Below are 25,309 nucleotides of genomic sequence, written 5' to 3' on the forward strand. Positions count from 1 at the left end.
AGACAGAAAATCAAGTTTTTATTAAACTTGAACGAAAAAATCACAAAATTTGGTCGAAATTGACCAAAAATTTACCATTTTTTAAGCGTGTATTTAACAAAAACTCAATCATTGCGCAAAATTTCTTAAAAAGTAAGCCAATAAATCACGGAATTATTTCAAAAATTGCATAATTTTTGCAGAAAGATGTAAACATCCGAACATGTAAACACGTTTTTAGACCAAAAATCAAGTTTTTCTTCCTGTTTTTATTAAACTAGAACGAAAAAATTTCCAAAATTGGTCGAAACTGACCAAAAATTTACCTTTTCTAATCGTTTATTCAACAAAAACTCAACCATTGCACTAAATTTCTTAATAAATAAGCCAATAAATCACAGAATTAACATTATTTTTGCAAGTTCTGAAAATTTAAACACGTTTTTAGACCAAAAATCAAGTTTTTCTTACTGTTTTCATTAAACTAGAACAAAAAACTACCAAAATTGGTCGAAACTGACCAAAAATTTACCTTTTCTAATCGTTTATTCAACAAAAACTCAACTATTGCATAAAATTTCTCAATAAGTAAGCCAACAAATACAGAATTAACATTATTTTTGCAAGTTCTGAGAATTTAAACACGTTTTTAGACCAAAAATCAGTTCTGCTTCCAGTTTTAATAAAAATTTATTAAATCTTAAGTTTTTATTAAGACTTATTTCTTATTTCCTATGCAAAAAAAAAATAACTATTTGTTTTTCTGCTAAATAATCGATCTGATTCATTGATAAACCTCTGAGCAAACTTGCAATTATTGGACTGAGCGTTTAATAAGTTTGCACCAACATGTTTTCCAGAGTTATCATTTGAAAAGAAGTTTATTCATTTTAGTTTCGTTTCTTTCAATTGAACAGCAAAATACCGAAATGAATATAGCGCCAAATCGATATAGCGCGTCGCCATGAAAACGAAAGGCATTATAATCGTCAGACTCCACGTTTGAGGAGATTTGAAAAATTTGAAAAGGTACATACTTATTGCCATACGAAACTGTGCTTAAACTCCTGTTACCTACAAACTTTGTAAAAGTAATCTAAATAAATTACCCTTCGAAAAGTTTTAATCAAATTTCGAAAAAAATCGCTAATTAAATTAGTAAATAATTAATTACAAGTATCGCGTTAAGACATCAAATAGTTATTTTTTTCCAACGGCTTGATAAAAATTAAGCACACATGTTGATTCTTAGTTTGTTAATTTTTTCCGTAAAGATAAGAGAATTTATGTAACACACAAACAAGGTCAGTTTGAATTTTAGAATCACATTCAACATTATTTAATTGTTACATAATTAAAATAGATCTATTTTTAAATAAGATGACGTAATGAATTTTAAACGTCTAGTGGCAAATGCTAGGCATTAAATCATACAATATTATATATTCAAATGTGGTAGCTGTAAGTAAAGTTCAATTGATTCGCTTTCGAAAAAACTGTATTTTCGATCGGCCTGGTAAACATCACGACAAACAAAGTAATTCGAAATCACGGTAATTGTCAAATAATCGTAGGGTGGGAGTTATAAATACACACAAGCTTCATTACGACTTGTGTTCTCTAATTGCGCTGAAATGATGTCTAAAAGCTCGTGGAGCTATGAATAGTGGAAAGAAAATTTTCTTGCACACAAAATCGATAAAATTTTCGCAAAAATCCGCCGTGTGCTAGTTTGGATTTTTGGGCCACATGGAGTAACAACAAGTGGCACAAAAAAGGATCCACGCGCGACCCCCTAGTGCTGATTGCTTCTCCGTAGGTGTCTGACGACTTTATTCAAGATTCGTTAGGTACATATCAAGTGAAAAACGTTGACGTTACTTCATAACCGAATCCATAATACGGGGTTAATTCAATGTGCAGTCAACTTCACCGGTTAAAATTAGAAGCAAATTACACCTAATATCTCCTTTATGAATAAGTTAAAAACCAGCACATTACAAACAATGCACAAGACTGCACAATATTACAAGCTCTAATTAACGCTAATAGCATTTTGTACTTTGGCGTTACACAAACTCGGATAGTTTTAATTGGGCTTCAAACTATCGATGATTTCGACAAGATGGTAAAACTTGTGAGTTAAAGAAACCAAAATGAAGAAAAACTAACTTTAATTTGATTTATTCGTTATTTCAAATAGCACCAGAACCTCCATTGAACGAAAAGGGGTGTGACACTTCCGGTTATACCGGAAGTCGCTATTAACTTTCTTAGTTTAACCGTTTTCGAGATATTTAAAATTTTTTGAAAATTTTTGGATTTGCACCAAAAATTTACCTTTTCTAACATTTATTCAGCAAAAACAGAATTATTTAAAAAATGACATAATTTTTGCAAATTCTGAGAATTTAAACATATTTTTAGACCAAAAATCAAGTTTTTCTTCTAGTTTTTATTAAATTTGAACGAAAAAATAATAAAATTTGGTCGAAATTGACCAAAACTTTACCATTTTTAGGCGTTTATTCAACAAAAACTCAATTATAAAGCAAAATTTCTTGATAAATAAGCCAATAAATCACAGAATTATTTCAAAAATGACATAATTTTTGCAAGTTCTGAGACTTTAAATACGTTTTTAGACCAAAAATAAAGTTATTCTTCCTGTTTTTATTAAACTATATCGAAAAAAATCAAATTGAGTTACACAAACTCGGATAGTTTTAAATGGGCTTCAAACTATCGACTTCGACAAGATGGTAAAACTTTGTGGGTTAAAAAAACCAAAATGAAAAAAACTAACTTTAATTTGATTTATTCGTTATTTCAAATAGCACCAGAACCTCCTTTGAACGAAAAGGGGTGTGACACTTCCGGTTATACCGGAAGTCGCTATTAACTTTCTTATTTTAAACGGAAAGCTATGTTTTTTACTGCGTTTTTAAATTAGTTGAGTTATTTTAAGGCCGTTTGTATCAGCTTTCCCTATGCCTAAGTTTAACCTTTTCAAGATATTTAAGATTTTTTAAAAAATTTTGGATTTGCACCAAAAATTTACCTTTTCTAACATTTATTCAGCAAAAACAGAATTATTTAAAAAATGACATAATTTATGCAAATTCTGGGAATTTAAACACATTTTTAGACCAAAAATCAAGTTTTTCTTCTAATTTTTATTAAACTTGAACGAAAAAATAACAAAATTTGATCGAAATTGACCAAAACTTTACCATTTTTAAACGCTTATTCAACAAAAACTCAATTATAAAGCAAAATTTCTTGAAAAATAAGGCAATAAATCACAGAATTATTTCAAAAATAAATGATTTTTGCCAATTCTGAAGATTTAGACACATTTTTAGACCAAAAATCAAGTTTTTCTTCCTCTTTTTATTAAACTATAACGAAAAAATTATCAAATTTAGTCGAACGTGACAAAAAATTTACTTTTTCTAAGCAATTATTCAACAAAAACTCAATCATTGCGCAAAATTTCTTAAAAAGTAAGCCAATAAATCACAAAATTATTTCAAAAATAGCATAATTTTTGCAAATTCTGAAGATGTAAACGTTTTTAGACCAAAAATCAAGTTTTTCCTCCTGTTTTTATTAAACTTGAACAAAAACATCACAAAATTTGGTTGAAATTGACCAAAAATTTATTTTTTCTAAACGTTTATTCAGCAAAAACTTAATTATTACGCCCAATTTCTTAAAAAGTAACCCAATAAAACACAGAATTATTTCAAAAATGACATAATTTTTGCAAGTTCTGAGAATTTAAATACGTTTTTAGACCAAAAATAAAGTTTTTCTTCCTGTTTTTATTAAACTATATCGAAAAAAATCAAATTGAGTTACACAAACTCGGATAGTTTTAAATGGGCTTCAAACTATCGACTTCGACAAGATGGTAAAACTTTGTGGGTTAAAAAAACCAAAATGGAAAAAACTAACTTTAATTTGATTTATTCGTTATTTCAAATAGCACCAGAGCCTCCTTTGAACAAAAAGGGGTGTGACACTTCCGGTTATACCGGAAGTCGCTATTAACTTTCTTATTTTAAATGGAAAGCTATACTTTTCACTGCGTTTTTGGATTAGTTGAGTTATTTTAAGGCCGTTTGTATCAGCTTTCCCTATGCCTAAGTTTAACCGTTTTCGTGATATTTAAGATTTTTTGAAAATTTTTGGATTTGCAACAAAAATTTACCTTTTTTAACATTTATTCAGCAAAAACAGAATTATTTAAAAAATGACATAATTTTTGCAAATTCTGAGAATTTAAACACATTTTTAGACCAAAAATCACGTTTTTCTTCTAGTTTTTATTAAACTTGAACGAAAAAATAACAAAATTTGGTCGAAATTGACCAAAACTTTACCATTTTTAAACGCTTATTCAACAAAAACTCAATTATAAAGCAAAATTTCTTGAAAAATAAGGCAATAAATCACAGAATTATTTCAAAAATAAATAATTTTTTCCAATTCTGAAGATGTAGACACATTTTTAGACCAAAAATCAAGTTTTTCTTCCTCTTTTTATTAAACTATAACGAAAAAATTATCAAATTTAGTAGAAAGTGACAAAAAATTTACTTTTTCTAAGCAATTATTCAACAAAAACTCAATCATTGCGCAAAATTTCTTAAAAAGTAAGGCAATAAATCACAAAATTTTTTCAAAAATAGCATAATTTTTGCAAATTCTGAGGATGTAAACACGTTTTTAGACCAAAAATCAAGTTTTTCCTCCTGTTTTTATTAAACTTGAACAAAAACATCACAAAATTTGGTTGAAATTGACCAAAAATTTATTTTTTCTAAACGTTTATTCAGCAAAAACTTAATTATTACGCCCAATTTCTTAAAAAGTAAGCCAATAAAACACACAATTATTTCAAAAATGACATAATTTTTGCAAGTTCTAAGACTTTAAACAAGTTTTTAGACCAAAAATAAAGTTATTCTTCCTGTTTTTATTAAACTATATCGAAAAAAATCAAATTGCGTTACACAAACTCGGATAGTTTTAAATGGGCTTCAAACTATCGACTTCGACAAGATGGTAAAACTTTGTGGGTTAAAAAACCAAAATGAAAAAAACTAACTTTAATTTGATTTATTCGTTATTTCAAATAGCACCAGAACCTCCTTTGAACGAAAAGGGGTGTGACACTTCCGGTTATACCGGAAGTCGCTATTAACTTTCTTATTTTAAATGGAAAGCTATGTTTTTTACTGCGTTTTTAAATTAGTTGAGTTATTTTAAGGCCGTTTGTATCAGCTTTCCCTATGCCTAAGTTTAACCGTTTTCGAGATATTTAAGATTTTTTGAAAAATTTTGGATTTGCACCAAAAATTTACCTTTTCTAACATTTATTCAGCAAAAACAGAATTATTTAAAAAATGACATAATTTTTGCAAATTCTGAGAATTTAAACATATTTTTAGACCAAAAATCAAGTTTTTCTACTAGTTGTTATTAAACTTGAACGAAAAAATAACAAAATTTGGTCGAAATTGACCAAAACTTTACCATTTTTAGGCGTTTATTCAACAAAAACTCAATTATAAAGCAAAATTTCTTGAAAAATAAGTCAATAAATCACAGAATTATTTCAAAAATGAAATAATTTTTGCAAATTCTGAAGATTTAGACACATTTTTAGACCAAAAATCAAGTTTTTCTTCCTCTTTTTATTAAACTATAACGAAAAAATTATCAAATTTAGTCGAAAGTGACAAAAAATTTACTTTTTCTAAGCAATTATTCAGCAAAAACTCAATCATTGCGCAAAATTTCTTAAAATAAAGTTTTTCTTCCTGTTTTTATTAAACTATATCGAAAAAAATCAAATTGAGTTACACAAACTCGGATAGTTTTAATTGAGCTTCAAATTAGCGATTTCGACAAGATGGTAAAACTTTGTGAGTTAAAGAAACCAAAATGAAAAAAAACTAACTTGAATTTGATTTATTAGTTATTTCAAAAATAACACCAAAACCTCCTTTGAACGAAAAGGGGTGTGATTATAAAAAAATTGCATTTATAATTCTAAAAATAGTTTTTTAGCACCAATTTACTTATGAAGATTCCAAACTTGAAAACGATTTAACCAAGTTTCTGAATAACACACAAAGAAACACAGAAATAATACACCTGTATTATAATCAGTTGACACACCTACAACTGCATTACGTACTAGCATAGCACTTCATAAATTCCTTATTGTACAGCCTGTTCGTCTAAACCCCACATTAGACGTATTGAAAGTTCTAATAAAAATATTTATTTGAAAGTTGGCACTCAGCTATAATCCGTTGAGTTCTGTTCAATGAAAATTTTTTCAAGACGGTGACACTTCCGGTTATACCGGAAGTCGCTATTAACTTTCTTATTTTAAATGAAAAGCTGTTTTTCACTGCGTTTTTGGATTAGTTGAGTTATTTTAAGGCCATTTTTATCATCTTTCCCTATGCCTAAGTTTAACGGTTTTCGAGATATTTAAGATTTTTTGAAAATTTTTGGATTTGCACCTGTCACTTAAAAAATCGATAACTCGCTTAGTTCTAGAGATTTCGAAATCATATTTGGAGAATTAAAAGAGAAAGCCTATATCTGTTCTCCAGTGTTTTCAAAATTGCAAAAGAAGTTTATAAACCCAAAAATTTTAAGGTCAAAGTTTGGACAACTTCAAGTACCCATAATTTAATTTTTTCAAATGGGACGTCAAAATTTTTATTTTACCAGGTGGAGAAGAATTTTTTTCTACATTGATCTGTATTAGCATTCCCTATACTATCTGTGATAATTTTCAAGTCATGTTGTTTTTTTTAACATTGTAGAAATTTCTTACAAACCACTGCTATTTTTGCATAGTTTGCCATAAAAATGTTTCTGATTAAACAAACGACAAACTCTGATCAAAATTGTGTTGTTCGTCCTGTGAAAACAAAATAAATTCATTGTATGTTGATTTAAAAAACTAAAATTTTCCACATAATATTAATTATGTAGTATATGATTTAGCTCCGAAAAGCTGCATTTACTTACAACTTAACAACAAGCTAAAATCGTAATAAGGGACTTGAATCTACGGAAACGAAAGAAATTCTGCATAAAACAATGAATAAAAACCACTCACATTTAATCTCTTTCCTGAACAAGAAAGTGTTAATAAAAATGCTCAAACACAACCAAGAAAAAACATTACCAAAATACGTTTTTCTCAAAAAAGTTTTTAAATAAAGATTAAAAACACTTTCAATTCAACATCTCTAGGATCATAAAATGCACTATGGTTCATCAAAATGATGCTAATTTGCTGCACTGTTAATAATCATTTTAATTAGAGTTTTTCTCTAAAAATACTTCCGCAGAACGTTATTAATGCTTGTACAAGAGTTTGTTTTTGCATGTAGTTTGTTCATTAAATGAAACCAATACAATTAAGACTCAAATATACCAAAACTTCCGAGTGATTAACTGATGAACATATAAAGATATTAATTAATATCTTGTTTGGTGAAAAGTATACCTAATGTAATCTTTGACTGATCAAAAATATTTAAAAAATGTAAACTTTTATTTATAGCTCGAGACTTTTCAATTGTCACAATGGCAGTGTTGCAACTGATTTTTTTTAAGATAAAATAATGATAAAATGAATCACAAGCGTCTGATTTCTGTGATAATAAATATTTGTTACAGCTAGACGTAGGTGTTGAACCAATAGCTCAGTATATTTCAAAAAGTGACAATATAGCGATGTAGACAATTTGCTACAATATCTGTTTTTCGACGATAAATCTCTCTAAAAGTTGGTAATTTTTTTTACCTAACAATGTAATTGAAAAAAAAATCTTGACATCAATATCTAAAAAATTAAAATCTTAAAAACCAATCATCGTTCACACTTTTGATTTATTTTTTTACTCGACTAGAATTATTTATTTTTGCCTCTGACATAAAACTTGAAACACTCTGTATAGAAAATCTTTGATATCGTATATCTACTATTTAAAACAGAGAGAAACATGAATTTAAAAATTAAAAAACATTGTTTGAAGTCCTTCTTCATATCATTCTTTCTTTGTTTCTCTGAATTTTTAAAATAGAAATACTTCACTTTTTATAGAATTACTAGGTTTTGTAAAACTGAGTATTAATGTCTGAGTAGAAATTAGGTAATCTTATTACAAAGAAATGATTTTTTTTTATATTTTTGGTAATTTATGAAATATACCCGCATTTTTAAAAACTGATGAAAATATTAATGTTGTTATACTCGTAACATAAATAAATGACAACCTTGAAATGATCTTTATTATAGACAAGTTTGCACTTGGTAAATTTTATTACTTACATTAATTAAGTAACATCTGGTGAAAAACGAAATGACAATTTGAAACATATACAGGCTGAAAGTTTTCATAATGATATTCGTTTGAAAATTGATACTAGATATAATCTGAGTATTTAGCCGTTTTCGAAAAATTTCCAAGGCCAACGTGTATGCGAAAAGAGCTATGACTACATAATAAATTTCTCGATGTTACCAAAAAGTATCATAACTTGAAAATTATTAAACTTAAGGAAATGTAATGTTGGTTGCTTGAAAAAATTTTTCAGGCTCATTATTTCTCGTGGACCAGCCTGTATAGTTTGTAATGTTGATTTATTTAAGAAGTTTGTGTTAAAATATCTACAAAAGACGGTCAGTACTTGGGCCCCGGTGGCCTAGTGGTATAAGCGCCACTTTCGACGGACAATTTTTCTATGAAAAGTGTATAAAAGGTAAGTGAAACAACACGTAAGCAAAAATAAGAGACTGAGAGAACACATAGACGTATAAACGTAGAGCGGAGCATAAACCGACAGAAATAAGAAAATAATGCGGCAAAAGGTAAAAGCACGTAAAGGCGCCAAATTGTAAACGTAAGAGCACATCCTAATAAAGAGAAAATACCTTTTGTTTTGAGAGAAAAAGAGATGAACGTAAAGGTGAAACATAACTTCAAACTTTAGCACTGAATCCTTAAAAAAATAAACAAAAACATTTAATTTATCTCTAAAAATTTTAAGTTGAATGAGTTTGTTTAATAAAGTCCCAAAAAACAATGTTAATAAAAATCATGGCCACTGCGAATCCAGTAGGATTTGCGCACGTCCATTATTTTTGACTAGAAAATACACAAACTTGGTGATTTTTAGAGAAATTATGTCCAATTTCGATCAAAAACAGACTGAAAGTTACAAAAAAAAATAAAAACAATTTTAAAATTGTAGAATCAACTTAAACGCCCGGTATCTTTTGATGAAATCTGGTGAATAATTAAAGAATTAAATTTAAAAAAAAGTGAAAGAAAATGTTTTCTCGAGTTAATGCGCCGACTTTTGAACTGAATGTGTTGGCGTTTTAGCTGAATTATTGCAATTATATAGTTTGTAATGTTGATTTATTTAAAAAGTTTGTGTTAAAATATCTGCAAAAGACGGTCAGTACCTAGGGCCTCGTGGCCCAGTGGTATAAGCGCCACTTTCGACGGTGGAGGTTGGGGTTCGAACCCGGATCAGGCGTAACAATTTTTCTATGAAAGAAAGTGTAGAAAAGGTAAGGAAACAACACGTAAACAAAAATAAGAGAATGAGAGAACACATAGACGTATAAACGTAAAGCGGAGCATAAAACTGTCAGAAATAAGAAAATAATGCGGCAAAAGGTAATGTTCGTAAAGGCGCCAAATTGTAAACGGAAGAGCACATCCTAATAAAGGAAAAATACCTTTTGTTTTGAGAGAAAAAGAGATGAACGTAAAGGTGAAACATAACTTCAAACATTGGTATTGAATCCTTAAAAAAATAAACGAAAATATTTAATTTATCTCTAAAAATTTTTAGTTAACTGAGTTTGTTTAGTAAAGTCCCGAAAAACATAGTTAATAAAAAACATGGCCACTGCGAATCCAGTAGGATTTGCGCACCTCCACTATTTTTGACTAGAAAATACACGAATTTGTTTATTTTTGGAGAAATTATGACCATTTTCGGTCAAAAACGAGCTGAAAGTCATAAAAAAGGTAAAAACAATTTTAAAATTGTAGAATCCTCTTATACGCCCGGTATATTTTGATGAAATCTGGTGAAAAATTGGAAAAAAAAATTGAAAAAAAGTGACAGAAAATGTTTTCTCGAGCTAATTCGCCGACTTTTGAACTAAATTTATTTGCGTTTTAGGTGAATTATTGCAATTATATAGTTTGTAATGTTGATTTATTTAAAAAGTTTGTGTTAAAATATCTTCAAAAGACGGTCAGTACCTGGGCCCCGGTGGCCTAGTGGTATAAGCGCCACTTACGACCAGAGGGGTCGGGTGTTCGAACCCGGATCAGGGCGACAATTTTTCTATGAAAAAAAGTGTAGAAAAGGTAAGTGAAACAACACGTAAACAAAAATAAGAGATTGAGAAAACACACAGACGTATAAACGTAAATCGGAGCATAAAACTAACAGAAATAAGAAAATAATGCGACAAAAGGTAAAAGTACGTAAAGGCGCCAAACTGTAAACGTAAGAGTACATCCTAATAAAGGGAAAATACCTTTTGTTTTGAGAGAAAAAGAGATGAACGTAAAGGTGAAACATAACTTCAAACTTTAGCACTGAATCCTTAAAAAAAATAAACAAAAACATTTAATTTATCTCTAAAAATTTTAAGTTGAATGAGTTTGTTTAATAAAGTCCCAAAAAACAATGTTAATAAAAATCATGGCCACTGCGAATCCAGTAGGATTTGCGCACGTCCATTATTTTTGACTAGAAAATACACAAACTTGGTGATTCTTAGAGAAATTATGTCCAATTTCGATCAAAAACAGACTGAAAGTTACAAAAAAAATAAAAACAATTTTAAAATTGTAGAATCAACTTAAACACCCGGTATCTTTTGATGAAAACTGGTAAAAAATTAGAAAATTAAATTGAAAAAAAAGTCAAAGAAAATGTTTTCTCGAGCTAATTCGCCGACTTTTGAACTAAATTCATTTGCGTTTTAGGTGAATTATTGCAATTATATAGTTTGTAATGTTGATTTATTTAAAAAGTTTGTGTTAAAATATCTTCAAAAGACGGTCAGTACCTAGGCCCCGGTGGCCTAGTGGTATAAGCGCCACTTACGACGGTGGAGGTCGGGTGTTCGAACCCGGATCAAGGCGACAATTTTTCTATGAAAAAAAGTGTATAAAAGGTAAGTGAAACAACACGTAAGCAAAAATAAGAGAATGAGAGAACACATAGACGTATAAACGTAAAGCGGAACATAAAACTGAGAGAAACAAGAAAATTATGTGGCAAAAATGTAAAAGTACGTAAAGGCGCCAAATTGTAAACGTACTTTTTGTTTTGAGAGAAAAAGAGATAAACGTAAAGGTGAAAACATAACTTCAAACTTTAGCGTTGAATCCTTAGATGACTTACTTCTTAAATTATAAAAAAAATTTAACGAAAATATTGAATTTGTGTCTAAAAATTTTTAGTTAACTGAGTTTGTTCAATAAAGTCCCAAAAAACGAAGAATCATGTCCACTGCGAATCCGGTAGGATTACACAAATTTGGTGTTTTTTAGAGAAATTATGTCCATTTTCGGTAGAAAACGTGCAAAAAGTCACAAAAAAGGTAAAAAATCTGTTGATAGAATCTGGTAAAAAATTAGAGAATTAAATTGAAAAGTGGAAGAAAATGTTTTCTCGAGCTAATTCGCCGACTTTTGAACTGAAATTATTTGAGTGAATTATTGCAATGAAAAAATATTCTCTCAGTATCAACTTTAAATAAAAAAATTACGTCTATTGTACAAGTACTTAAGTTGGTTCGACTTTATTGCTTAGAAATATAAAGTCTAAACGTACAACATAAAATTCTAAAACCTTGGACTTATGCTAAAGAAATTGTTAATGTACACTAATAAATATGAGTTAAAATTGATTCCTGATTCTAAATTCTAAAGTTACTTACAACCAAGTATATGTTACAAATATGAGTATATATTATTTATTCAAATGAATTTGAATCGATACAAAAGTATAAATATAATCTTCCTTGAGTATAGGATTCCCTACATGTATTTTTCATGTTACGTGGTTTCTAATTCTAACAAATGAACATAATTATCACCCAACGTATATCTAATTGCAAATGAAAACCAACCGATTTGTGAAAACTCAAAATTACCATTTATTCCAACTCAAGTAGACGATTCCAGAAGGAACTTTGATATGTAAACAACAGCTAAAAATATCGATTTATTTATAGTTGCAATTTTGTACTTACATTTTTAATTACAGGCTAAAAAGGCAGTGTTTTTCATCGGCCTTGACTTTGTTTATTTGCTTTGTACCAACATATCGGCGTAATTGTAAATAATTTATTGGCGTACACTGTGTATTATTAACCGGATACAAATTTTGAACTGTGTAGCTGATAAAAAAATTCTCAACACCCGTGTTATTGCCCCCATAATTCAATTGTTAACAAAAACCGGTTAAAATCATATCGCTGACACTCACAAGTTCAATAACTGAAATTTTTTATCAATTTCTTAAGCAAACCGTGTCAAAAATTTTATAATGTGCAAATATTTACTATGAAAAACCGCGAAATCCACCAAAATATTATTCTAGCATTTGTGTCACTACTATGGCGACACAACACAAATAATAATCAAATACAAAACAAACACTTAAGGGGGGCAACCCCAAAGTTGATTATTATTATTTTTCCAAAAAACGTGGCTACAAATAAAATAATCTAATTGCAGACTTATTGTTGCCCTGCAGTGACCTCGTGTGATAATTTAAAAAGAATAGTTAAGACCAGAGTATCAGTACTGTTGCAAAATTGCAATAACAAGCACGATCTAAACACAATTCCAAAATTAACATTTCGTGCTAAACTACAACTTGTCCTTCGGTTTCTTTTCGCCCTTTGGCCATTGGAAATAGGAGATATCCTTGCGCTGCGCGATACGTTTCAATGTGACTTTATTCATTAATTGACTCGTTATTAAATCAAACAGTGGCGTTATTTTCAAAAAACACAAGGACTGTTTAAAATAATTAAGGTTAGTGGATTTAATTAATTACTTTGGAAAAAAATCATCATGATCCAGTAACCTTAGACCGAAATTGGGGCAGCCCTGCCATCTGTTGACACGTAAACAAACCACACGCCACAATCACTTGATTTGATTGAGAGGAATAGAATATGGAGACGCCACTTGGACAATATTTACTTTTCTATGTTCTATTGACGATTTTTGCCAATTTTTGTAGCAATTTCGGCGAAAAAAGGCGATAATTACAGTTTTGGGTGTCCGATCAAGTGGGCATTGTCAGGCCCAAATGTCAACAAAAAACAAAAACATTGATTTGGTTAGAAAAAACGTCACTTAATTATTGACTGGGGTGTTTTGTGATAACGATAATTAAGTAAACGTAATTACAACGTGAAAGCATGTTGACTTACCAGATAGATCAAAATATGCTCCAGTCTTTAAAAGCAGTCTCGTGTCGAAAAACTACATTCACTACGATAAAAAATAGTCACAGCACATTGAAATCGTTGTTTGATACAATTAACATCATCTCAAACCATTTAAACACATCACAAGTTTACAATCCACCATACTCTTCGTGAGAAACGAATGAAAGATGTCTCTACTTTCATCCTTTAAAATGCAACTTTCGTTGCCAGTTTTATTTCAACGACGTGTAAGTAGAAAAGTTATGGCTCTTTTGAACGTAAAAAATTTATCACTTATTGTTTTAGCTTTGAAAGTAATGCAATAAATGGAAATAATAGAAAATTGCACTTGGAAAACACCTCTACGCGTATGTTGCACACCACTCTGTATATTTTATTATTTTTGCGAACGTTTCGCCATCTAGGGGAATCAGCCGAAACAGAGAACGGTTTAGACAGGTTTCTTTCCCATTGATAGTTTAGTCTCTCGTTACCAGATGTAGAGCAGTATTTAAATATTTGACAAAATAAATAAAAATAAAAATTTTTGATTATTCAACAAAAATCTTCTTTTCTTTCTGCCTGTATTTGAAAATTGGGCCTCTTTTCAAATATTAAAGCAATTTGGAGTGATTTTCCAAATAGGTGCGTTCATAGGTAAATCAGTCCTGATTTTAATTTTTTTGGCAAAAAATGACCCAACTGGGGCGGAAATAGCACTGGCACAAAATAGAAATGATGGAAAGTCCTAAAAAATGAGTTTGTGTTTCTTCAATTACGTATATATTTTATTTACTGCGATTTTTTTTATTAAATGTATGCAAAAATATAGTAGATAAATTAAATTTGGAGGGGGCCAAAATTTTTAGAATGGTGAAGGTCGAGCTATTGAATGAAACTTTATTTAAATAAAGTTGTACAAACTTTAAGCCATAATTTTTTTTACAAAAAATCTGGCTCACATTTTTAAAAAGGTCATAAAAAATAGGATAGTTTCCGTAAAAAATTAATGTTTTAATAGATAAAATGAGCCTAAAAACAAGTCATTCTCTCAATTTTTTGTGTTTTTGAACCGAGTTCAATGGGCTGTTTTTCCAAACTCAACAAACTTCAACGACAACATTTGAAAATCGACCCATTTTCCTAAAAAAATTGATGATTTGGGAAAATCTGAGTTAGAACTTAGGGTAAAAAATCAGGGTAAAAAGACAAATTCAACGTTGTTTTTGATGTTGTTGTAGAAATACGAGTTTTTGTTGAAAAAAATGGATAAAAAATAGAAAAATGACTAAGAAAACTAGAAATAATAATCTAAGTTAAAAAGTTACACACATTATACTACTTGCATTTCAATAAAAGTAATATTTAAAGGTGGTGATTTTGAGAAGAGACAAAAAAGAAAGCACATTCGTTTTAAATGCGACATTAAAGTAATCCATTGTGACATTTGTAACTGTTTCACTTAATTACAAGTCTACTACAACGTTGTTTTTCTTAAAGGAATTTTTTTACCACCATGTATAAAAAAATAGACAGTACAAATAAAATTTAACGAGACATGACGGTTAATGGAGGTTTCTTTTTTTTTTTAAATAATAATTTACACAGAAACTGAACTGAAAAGCTTAAGCTAAAAGCAAGAAAGAAAATATAAAGCTTTATGTAATACTCACAATAACTTTTCTTACTTTTTTATTTTGTTTTCTTTATTTTTGAATTTTTTTATAATCATTTTTTGATCTTGACTAATTTTAGAAACAGCAATCTTTTTGTAAAATTAGCATGAAAACTTTTAATATATTATTTAAAAAATTTTGTAAAACTAAGTAATAAAATACATTAAGTGTTTTATTTTAAAAAATCTATGTAAATTTGCACAAGATTATTTTTTGTAAATAAAATTTAGGGCTAAAAGTTTGTACAACTGTATTTAAATAAAGTTTCATTTAATAGCTCGACCTTCACCATTAAAATTAATTCACCCCTTCAAAATTAATTTTTGGATCCGCCCCTGCATTTATTGGATAGTCTGCTTAAAAGAAAAACAATACCATTTAAAATATTGAGTCGACAAAATTGAACACTAATCAGTAATGACAGTAATAACATTTATAATTTTTTAGCAAATCAATCGAAATGGCTGATTATTATTTGTAACATAAAGTAAAAACTTAGCTGTATCTTTAAATAAGTTTTTTAGTTTTATACAATTTTACAAAAAATAATCAACGCAACAGTCTTTTTTTCTGTATTCTGTACACAAAAATTTAAAATTAAAAATAAACCAAAGAAACTAAACAAATAAAAAAACTATGAGTTTTGAAATAAATTTATTACGCTTATCATAAATAACAAAAGTTCCTACTATAAAGAAACTAATAAGAAAAATCATAACTTTAACGAAACTCCAAACAGATAAAAGGAAAAACAAGTAACTTGAAAATCTTTGAATTAGGATACAAACTAGTTTTTTAAGTAGCTTTTTTTATTATCCTTGTATTGCTAATACACAGGAGTAATTATTTCAAAGTTTGAGATGAAGCAAAAAGAAGAATTTTTTTTTGTAAAATACATAATATAATCTAATCTTATTGTACTGAGCAAAAATACGTAGAGATTATTTTGTCCTTTCTGTTGCTTAATAAAATTTTATCTGTAATATTCGTTAATTTTGGCTTTTTGATTCTTGCAATCGTTGTTTTGGATATAGTCCACAAAGTGCGCCCATGTGTAATGTTGGTTGCCTAACATGCCACAACGTTATTTATTTTCCAGTGGTGGCGTCAGCAAATTTTTTTGGTTGGGCGGAATCCCGCAAAAATTTTTTAAGGATGAACGAGGCGAACATTGTCGTAAAAACATTTTTTAAATTTTTTATTTATTGTTTCCAAAAACGCATATTTTGTAAAATAAATTATTTCCTACTATGTAGGTTACTGACTGTTGTTTTAGGGTACAATTACATGACTTCCAAGGTAAAAAGACAATTTCAACGTTGTTTTTGATGTTTTGGTAGAAATACGGGTTTTTGTTGAAAAAAATGCATAGAAAATAGAAAAATGACTAAGAAAACTAGACATAATAATCTATCCTAACTCAAGGATTCTCAAGTAATGTGCTATTTTTTTCTTGGCGGAATTTTGTTAAAATCTGGAGTTTCTTTTATGTATTATTTCGAACGTGAAATATTTAACATAATTTAGGTATTAATTTAAATAATGAAGAATCCACTACTGATAATTTAAATCGAATGACGAAACTGCGACAAAAATGCATTTCACTTTATTGCGTTTTGCAAAATGCATTTTTTTCTCTTCCAATGTGTGGTAACCGATTAATGAATAATAAAGCTTAAAACAGGTGAAGGTTTCTATTTTCGACAAATTTTCTACAAAATACATATATTTATACAAATGGTTTATTATTCAAGGTTGCAAAATTTCCATACATTTAGATAAATGAATTTAGTGCTGATTAGGATTTTAATAATTTTAAATTTCAATAAATGAACGGAAGAACAATCAGCGACTGGCGAGGGTTAATATTTATCGTTAACAGAAGTAGAACATAACTAAGATTTATAATTTTAGAAGCATTTAGTAAATAAATTTATTATTACATTTATTAGATAGAAAGCTCAAATATGCAAATTTGGGGTTTTTAATCCGACTAATCCTCGTTTGATTTTGCTTTTTACTAAATATTTACGAAATGTTAACCGGCAGCCTTCGCACTTTTATTTTTTATTTATGGACACAAAATTTTGGATCTTGACCAGTTTTTTCGCACTCCACTTGAACGTTTTTCTGTGAAATCTTACGCAAACCTTGAATTCGCACTTTTTATTGTGTGGATTATAAAACTAATGGAAATTTTCACATAAAATAAGTAGGTAGAGCTCTCCCTTGCAATATTTCATACTTTTGGAGTGTAACCGTGAAGCCAACCAGTGATGAATGATTGTACTAATGGCATGTGGGGGCGGCAAAAAAACGACCTGATAGCGTAAAGCACACACAATCTGGAACTAGAATAACCGCATTATAAATATGCAATTTATGAAAACAATCGCGCGATTTAAATATTTTTTATAAATTACAAGTCGACTCATTTGCATTACTTGTTAGGGGAGGGTGTGTCGTGTGTGGCACATTTGTCGGCCACTAGGAAAACGGTAAAAAATGCAAAGAAGTGGAAGAATAAGTCATAACTGTTGCGTTCACGTTTTTTCAAAGATCGAGGCGTTTTAGACACTACTAGATATTTTACCATTTTATCCTTGAAGAATCATGTTACTCTTCCGTAACTTTAAATTACTTACTTAAAACTTCACTGTAACAACGTAATACATTCAACAATAGTTATTATTATTTTCCAGGAATCGAATACTACCGTATTATAAGCGATCTGATATTTTTTTCAATACAGTGAAAGTCGTTTGTCACATACTCATTATTATTACAAACCGCATATTTCTATCGTTTGATGTATCTATGAATAAAAATTTATTGATGTAGGGAACTTACCGCGCCTTCAACTACTTTCTGATCAGAGTGGTCCATGATTTTGAAATTAAGTTGGTAAACCTGACTAAACTATATAGACTATACAGTGTGTTTAAAATAATTACTTATGATGATCTGAAAGTTGTGTTTCTCAACGCGTTTTTTAATTTTTTTTATAGAGGATATATCTAGTAAAAAAACAGTTTGACAAGCCTGCAAGCAGCATCTAAAACTAAAACATATAGTATAGACATTTATAGCACATAGTACCTGTAATTTTTGGGCAGATTTTTTTATATACAATTTACATAAAACTGATCAATTCTATTCAATTTCGATCAATTTCTAATATATTTCTAAAACTAGAAACTGCAAGAACGTTGTTTTGTGCAAAAATATGTAAAAAAATACATCAAAAATTGTTTAAGAGCTTTTCTGAAATTGAAAAAAAAATTCAAGACTGTAAATTGATCGACTTTCTTTTTTATACTTATGCTTTTACTTTTTATTTTATACTTTATACTTTATACTTTATACTACTTTATACTTTATACTTTATACTTTATATTTTATACTTTATACTTTATACTTTATACTTTATACTTTATACTTTATACTTTATACTTTATACTTTATACTTTATACTTTATACTTTATACTTTATACTTTATACTTTATACTTTATACTTTATACTTTATACTTTATACTTTATACTTTATACTTTATACTTTATACTTTATACTTTATACTTTATACTTTATACTTTATACTTTATACTTTATATTTTATAATTTATACGGACAGTTTATAAAACATTGTAGAATCTCAGGTGGTTCTGGAATTTGAATTTGCCGCATTTAATTATTTTATTTCTATAAAATTTCTAAATAGTAACAATTTTTATCTACTCAAGCAACAAGTAAAACCAAATTTTTTTTATATACTAACTTTGTTTTTACTGGAAAGAAGCAGCAAACTTTTAATACCTACTACGATCCTACGTTCATTTATAGACATATTGAACTTTATATTTTATACTTTATACTTAATATTTTATACTTTATACTTTATACTTTATACTTTATACTTTATACTTTATACTTTATACTTTATACTTTATACTTTATAATTTATACGGACAGTTTATAAAACATTGTAGAATCTCAGGTGGTTCTGGAATTTGAATTTGCCGCATTTGATTATTTTATTTCTATAACATTTCTAAATAGTAACAATTTTTATCTACTCGAGCAACAAGTAAAACCAAATTTTTTTTTTATACTAACATTGTTTGTTTTTACTGGAAAGAAGCAGCAAACTTTTAATACCTACTACGATCCTACGTTCATTTATAGACATATTGAACTTTATATTTTATACTTTATACTTAATATTTTATACTTTATACTTTATACTTTATACTTTATACTTTATACTTTATACTTTATACTTTATACTTTATACTTTATACTTTATACTTTATACTTTATACTTTATACTTTATACTTTATACTTTATACTTTATACTTTATACTTTATACTTTATACTTTATACTTTATACTTTATACTTTATATTTTATACCTTATACTTTATACTTACTCATAACTTATATACAATAGTTTTTTTCGAATAGTTTTCTCATTAGGTTTATTTTTAATTCCGTATTTCTGAGATATTTTGTGAACAACAGAAAAAAATAATCTCAAATTATTTCTACCAAAAAACGGCAATAACAAAAAAATTGACGATAATAACATGTAGTATTTTTTGGCACTTTTTTTTTTATATAAAACTTACATAATACTTTATTTTTATCTTTTATACTTTTTACTTAATACTTTATACTTTAATAAAAGCATTGTTTCTTACTCTGTGCATGCATTTTTTTAATAAAATTTAATTTTCAATTAAATCGTTAAAAATTTCATTCATACCGCACCACAAGAGACGTACAAAATTCAATATTTTGTTAAGTTATTTTTTAAAAAAATTTTTGAAAAAGTCGATTTGATTTTTTTAATTTCTGCATTTTGATAACATAGTGACATTCCTTACGTCGTTCGTTTTAGAGTAATAAGTAATGACATTATTTATATATATATATATATATATATATATATATATATATATATATATATATATATATATATATATATATATATATATATATATATATATATATATATATATATATATATATATATATATATATATATATGTTTAAAACACAATAGACATTTTTGATTAGTGTTTTAGATCGTACACATTTTCCAGTAAGTATAAAAAAATTTGAAAAGTAAACCAAATAAAGAGAAAAAAAGGAATTAAAATCAAAAATTATAAATATGATTGAATGTATTATACAAAAAGCATTTTTATTTATTATTTTTTATGAAGTTTAATTGTCAATATATTTTAAATTTTATTTTTTTATTTATTTTTTCTTATTAACAGAAAGATAATCTGACTTGACCAGACTTGACCTGACCTAATCTCCCATTAGTGGACACCTCTCCACAACGGACAATTAAAGATTCCCTATCGGTGTCCGTTGTTGAAAGGTTTTACTGTATTATACTTAAAAACAGATGACATCAGAAATGTCATTTAAAATGTAGCATTTAAAAAAATTAACTCCACCAAGCAGTTTTTTTAAATGACCAATAACAAAGAGTTAAATTTTGATCTTACTTTTGGTTCAGTCTGTATATAATTGTTATTATTTATTATTATTGCAATTATTTATAATATTGTTCTGTACATACATAAAAAAAGTTAAGATATGAGACTTTTACATACTGTATTCGTAGTTACAATTTATTTATTTATGATTAAACAGAATTATTATTTTTATAAATTTTTTTAAAAAATCTTGAAATCCTGCGGAAAGTAAAGTGTACGTAACATTTTTTCCTGGATTTATATTTGGGTTATTATAAAATATTTCTGGAATTTACCGACGTTGGAACTCTTTATTAGAAGAAGCTTTGAGAAAACAACAAACTTTTTTCTTCTTAAACCACTTTAAAACAACCGGAAGTATGAACACAGAATTATTAGTAACAACATTTTCGGCATTCGGCAGTTTAGTGTGAGAAATTTTCCATCAGTTTTTAAGATTCGAATTTTTTTTGCAGGACTTGTTCTTAATTTAAGAAAAAAACAATGTAATGTCAGCGGAGAATTTATTTGATATGATTTTTTTAAATTGAACAAATGTTTGATAATTTTACTTCTCATTTCCTTTTTTTAAATCACTTTCTGATAAAGAGTTAAGAATGAACTAAAATAGTTATTTATAAGAAAACTTAAAATCATTGACAAGTTGTTTTTAAAAGTAAATATAGGCCAACAAAAATTAAAACAAAATTTAATTCGAAAACGGTTTTATTTTGCGATTTTGCTACATATTCCAGTGTTTGTGTTTAATTCCCAATAAAAGATTTAAAATGCGCTGAAATGATCTCACAGAGTGGTCATCTGCTGTTGACAAAGAGCTTGGTTATTGATTTAATCGCTGAAATCAAAACAGGGACGTTTCAACCGATTTAAAAAACTAGTGATATAATTTAGAAACCAGTTTCTTTGTACCCAGAGACGTGCAAAGATGTGCCATGACCTCTCAGGCGGGAAATTCAAGTTTAAGTTAGATTTTTTTCCAGAGACAAGGCCTTGTTTCATTTCCCTACCTTGTGATCACTGTGATAAATCCGTATGTGATTAATTTGCAGTGCTTTGTTCCAATTCTTGATCGTCCTCGCCTTCGTTTCTTTTGAGGTTTTTCACTCTCAATAATTTTACTTTCATTGTGGATGCGGATGTGTTCCATTTTCCCATAGATAAATAATTGGGCAAAATGGCAGCAAAGACGTAGTAAAAATGAGGCTACTGCAGGAATTTCAAAAAAATTTCTTGGCGGTTGCGGTTTCACTATTCAAGATCAAATAATTATTATTTATATTGCATGACATTGGATTTGTGAACGTTTCCTCTGATGCGGGACATTCAAGTGTCTGCGAACGCAAACATCTCGCACTTATCATTTTTAATAACAATAATTTGCCCAAATGGGTGGGATCCAAAATCGGGGATTAGATGAACAATAATCTGAACAATAATCCAGTGCTAGTGAATCAAGGCTGATAAAAAAACTCAATGTCAAACGTTTAATTAATAGTTTAATTAAACGGAACAAAATATAAAATATGCATAATGTATAATGATTTGCTACGTATTGCGCTGTTTCGTTAAGTTATTTAGACCTGAATTTATTGTACAATTGGTTTCATATAATAAATGTGCAAATTTCCAGCAAATTATATTAAAAAATACACGACCATGACCGGCTGTAGGTAATATCGCCTCAGTCTCCTTGAAGTGAAGAAAAACTAAGAATATTGATTTCTTTAAGTGGAATACTTCTTATGGAACTTAATAATGGCCAGAAATGACTCATTAACTGCATTCAATTTTTTTAATTGCATTTCATACTGCGCCACTACAAAATTGTTACAACAAGAAAAATTTTATTTGAAATATCTGCTTACATTTCCTTACAGCTAATTGTTGCGTTACGGGATTTTGTTCTAATTTTATGATAATAAAACATAGTTTGTCTTCATATTGCATCAATTTGTTTTAAAATGCAGTCCTCAGTTAATGATAAGCACATTTATTGGTCCTATGAGCCGGATTCTTTACAATTTGTCTTTGAAATTTTGTGATTTCTAGTCTTGTTGTAAAACAAACGATTCTTACATGATATTTTGTTCAAAAAAATACTTAAAAGAAATTGTTACTAGTTGGAAAATTACGTTTGTTTCAATTCTTAACTTTTATTTATTAAATAATTTTTTTTTGGTGGTAACGCAAATTTTGTTACAGATTTTTCTGTACAAAACAAAGTATAATTCTAGAAAAAAATTATTTAACAGAGAAGGCTAAAATATTTACCAACATTTTCTTACAATTAATTGTTGCGTTTCTAGATTTGATTTTAATTTTATAATAAACCATAATAAAACATAGTTTGTCTTTATATTGCATCAATTTGTTTTAAAATGCAGTCCTCAGTTAATTATAAACACATTTATTGGTCCTTCGAGCCGGATTCTTTACGATTTGTCTTTGGAATTTTGTGATTTCTAGTCTTGTTGTAAAACAAACGACCCTTATATAATGTTTTGTCCAAAAAAATTCTTAAAAAAAATTGTCACTAGTTGGAAAATTACATTTGTTTCAATTCTTAACTTTTATTTATTAAATAATATTTTTTTTTTGGTGGTAACGCAAATTTTGTTACGGATTTTTCTGTACAAAACAACGTATAATTCTAGTAAAATACAAAGAAAAAAAGTATTTAATGGAAAAGTCTAAAATATTTACCAATATTTTCTTACAATTAATTATTGCGTTTCTAGATTTGATTTTAATTTTATAATAAACTATAATAAAACATAGTTTGTTTTCATATTGCATCAATTTGTCCTAAAATGCAGTCTTCAGTTAATTATAAACACATTTATTGGTTCTTCGAGCCGGATACTTTACGATTTGTCTTTGAAATTTTGTGATTTCTAGTCCTGTTGTAAAACAAACGACCCTTACATGATGTTTTGTCCAAAAAAATACTTAAAAGAAATTGTCACTAGTTGGAAAATTACGTTTGTTTCAATTCTTAACATTTATTTATTAAATATTTTTTTTTGGTGGTAACGCAAATTTTGTTACAGATTTTTCTGTACAAAACAAAGTATAATTCTAGAAAAAAATTATTTAACAGAAAAGGCTAAAATATTTACCAACATTTTCTTACAACTAATTGTTGCGTTACTCGATTTTATTCTAATTTTATGATAATAAAACATAGTTTGTCTTCATATTGCATCAATTTGTCTTAAAATGCAGTTCTTAGTTAATTATAAACACATTTATTGGTCCTTCGAGCCGGATTCTTTACGATTTGTTTTTGTTTGAGATTTTGTGATTTCTAGTCAAACGACATGATCTTTTGTCCAAAAAAATTGTTACTAGCTGCAAAATTACGTATGTTTCAATTCTTAACTTTTATTTATTTAATAATTTTTTTTTGGTGGTAACGCAAATTTTGTTACGGATTTTTCTGTACAAAACAAGGTATAATTCCAGTAAAATACATAGAAAAAAAATATTTAACAAAAAATTGCCAACAATGTTTTACAACTAATTGTTGCGTATCTAGATTTTATTTTAATTTTATAATAAAAAAAATAATTAAATATAGTTTATATTCATATTGCATCAATTCGACTTAAAATGCAGTCCTCAGTTAATTATAAACACATTTATTGGTCCTTCGAGCCGGATTCTTTATGTTTGAAATTTTGTGATTTCTAGTCTTGTTCTACAACAAACGACCCTTACATGATGTTTTGTCAAAAAAAATCCTCAAAAAAATTGCCACTAGCTGCAAAATTACGATTCAAATCTTAGCTTTTGTTTATTTAATAATAATTTCTTGGTGGAAATGTTATGGTTATTTTGGTTATGGTTATGTTATTTTGTTATGGATTTTTCTGTACAAAACAACGTATAATTCTAGTATTATATATACATAGAAAAAAAGTATTTAACATAAAAGGCTAAAATATTTACCAACATTTGTTACAACTAACTGTTGGGTTACTCGATTCTATTTTGTTTTTATAATAAAAAAAATAATTAAACATAGAAATGCTAATTTTGTTATGGATTTTTCTCTACAAAACAACGTATAATTCTAGTATTATATATACATAGAAAAAAAGTATTTAACATAAAAGGCTAAAATATTTACCAACATTTGCTTACAACTAATTGTTGGGTTACTCGATTTTACTTTAATTTTATAATAAAAAAATAATTAAACATAGTTTGTCGTTTTATTGCATCAATTTGTCTTAAAATGCAGTTCTGAGTTAATTATATATACTTTTATTGGTCCTTCGAGCCGGATTTTTTACAATTTGTTTTTGTTTGAAATTTTGTGATTTTTAGTTTTGTTCTAAAACAAACACCTTTACATGATGTTTTGTTTAAAAAACTACTTAAAAGAAATTGTCACTAGTTGCAAAATTACGTTTGATTCAATTCTTAAGTTTTATTTATTTAAAAATATTTTTTTGTGTTACCGTAAATTTTGTTACGGATTTTTCTTTACATAGAAAAAAACAATTAATAGGAGAGGCCGCCTTCTGTGTAATTATTAGTTTTTGAAATAAAATGTAAGTGTACTTTTAGGAGACTCACCTTGTCATAGTAAACATTTATATTTGCT

General features: G+C 27.8%; 1 protein-coding gene and 1 long non-coding RNA gene across 3 annotated transcripts in view; one reads left to right on the plus strand and one right to left on the minus strand.

The window, feature by feature from the left end:
- The window catches only part of Tcmet (methoprene-tolerant), a 46,005-nt gene extending 32,099 nt beyond the window's left edge, over nucleotides 1-13,906 (minus strand). The window contains 1 exon segment of the mRNA NM_001099342.1: nucleotides 13,511-13,906. The gene's annotated coding sequence lies outside the window, so the exon portion shown is untranslated.
- LOC135267277 (uncharacterized) lies at nucleotides 12,869-13,955 on the plus strand. Of its 2 annotated transcripts, none has more exons than XR_010335680.1 (3): nucleotides 12,869-13,106; nucleotides 13,155-13,755; nucleotides 13,814-13,955. It is a non-coding gene; the product is annotated as an uncharacterized LOC135267277 (long non-coding RNA). The 2 variants fall into 2 exon arrangements; XR_010335679.1 differs by having other exon boundaries at nucleotides 13,164-13,755.
- Nucleotides 13,956-25,309: the final 11,354 nt, after the last annotated feature.

Source organism: Tribolium castaneum, chromosome 1 (genome assembly GCF_031307605.1).
Source record: "Tribolium castaneum strain GA2 chromosome 1, icTriCast1.1, whole genome shotgun sequence".
In the NCBI taxonomy this organism is placed as follows: domain Eukaryota; kingdom Metazoa; phylum Arthropoda; class Insecta; order Coleoptera; family Tenebrionidae; genus Tribolium; species Tribolium castaneum.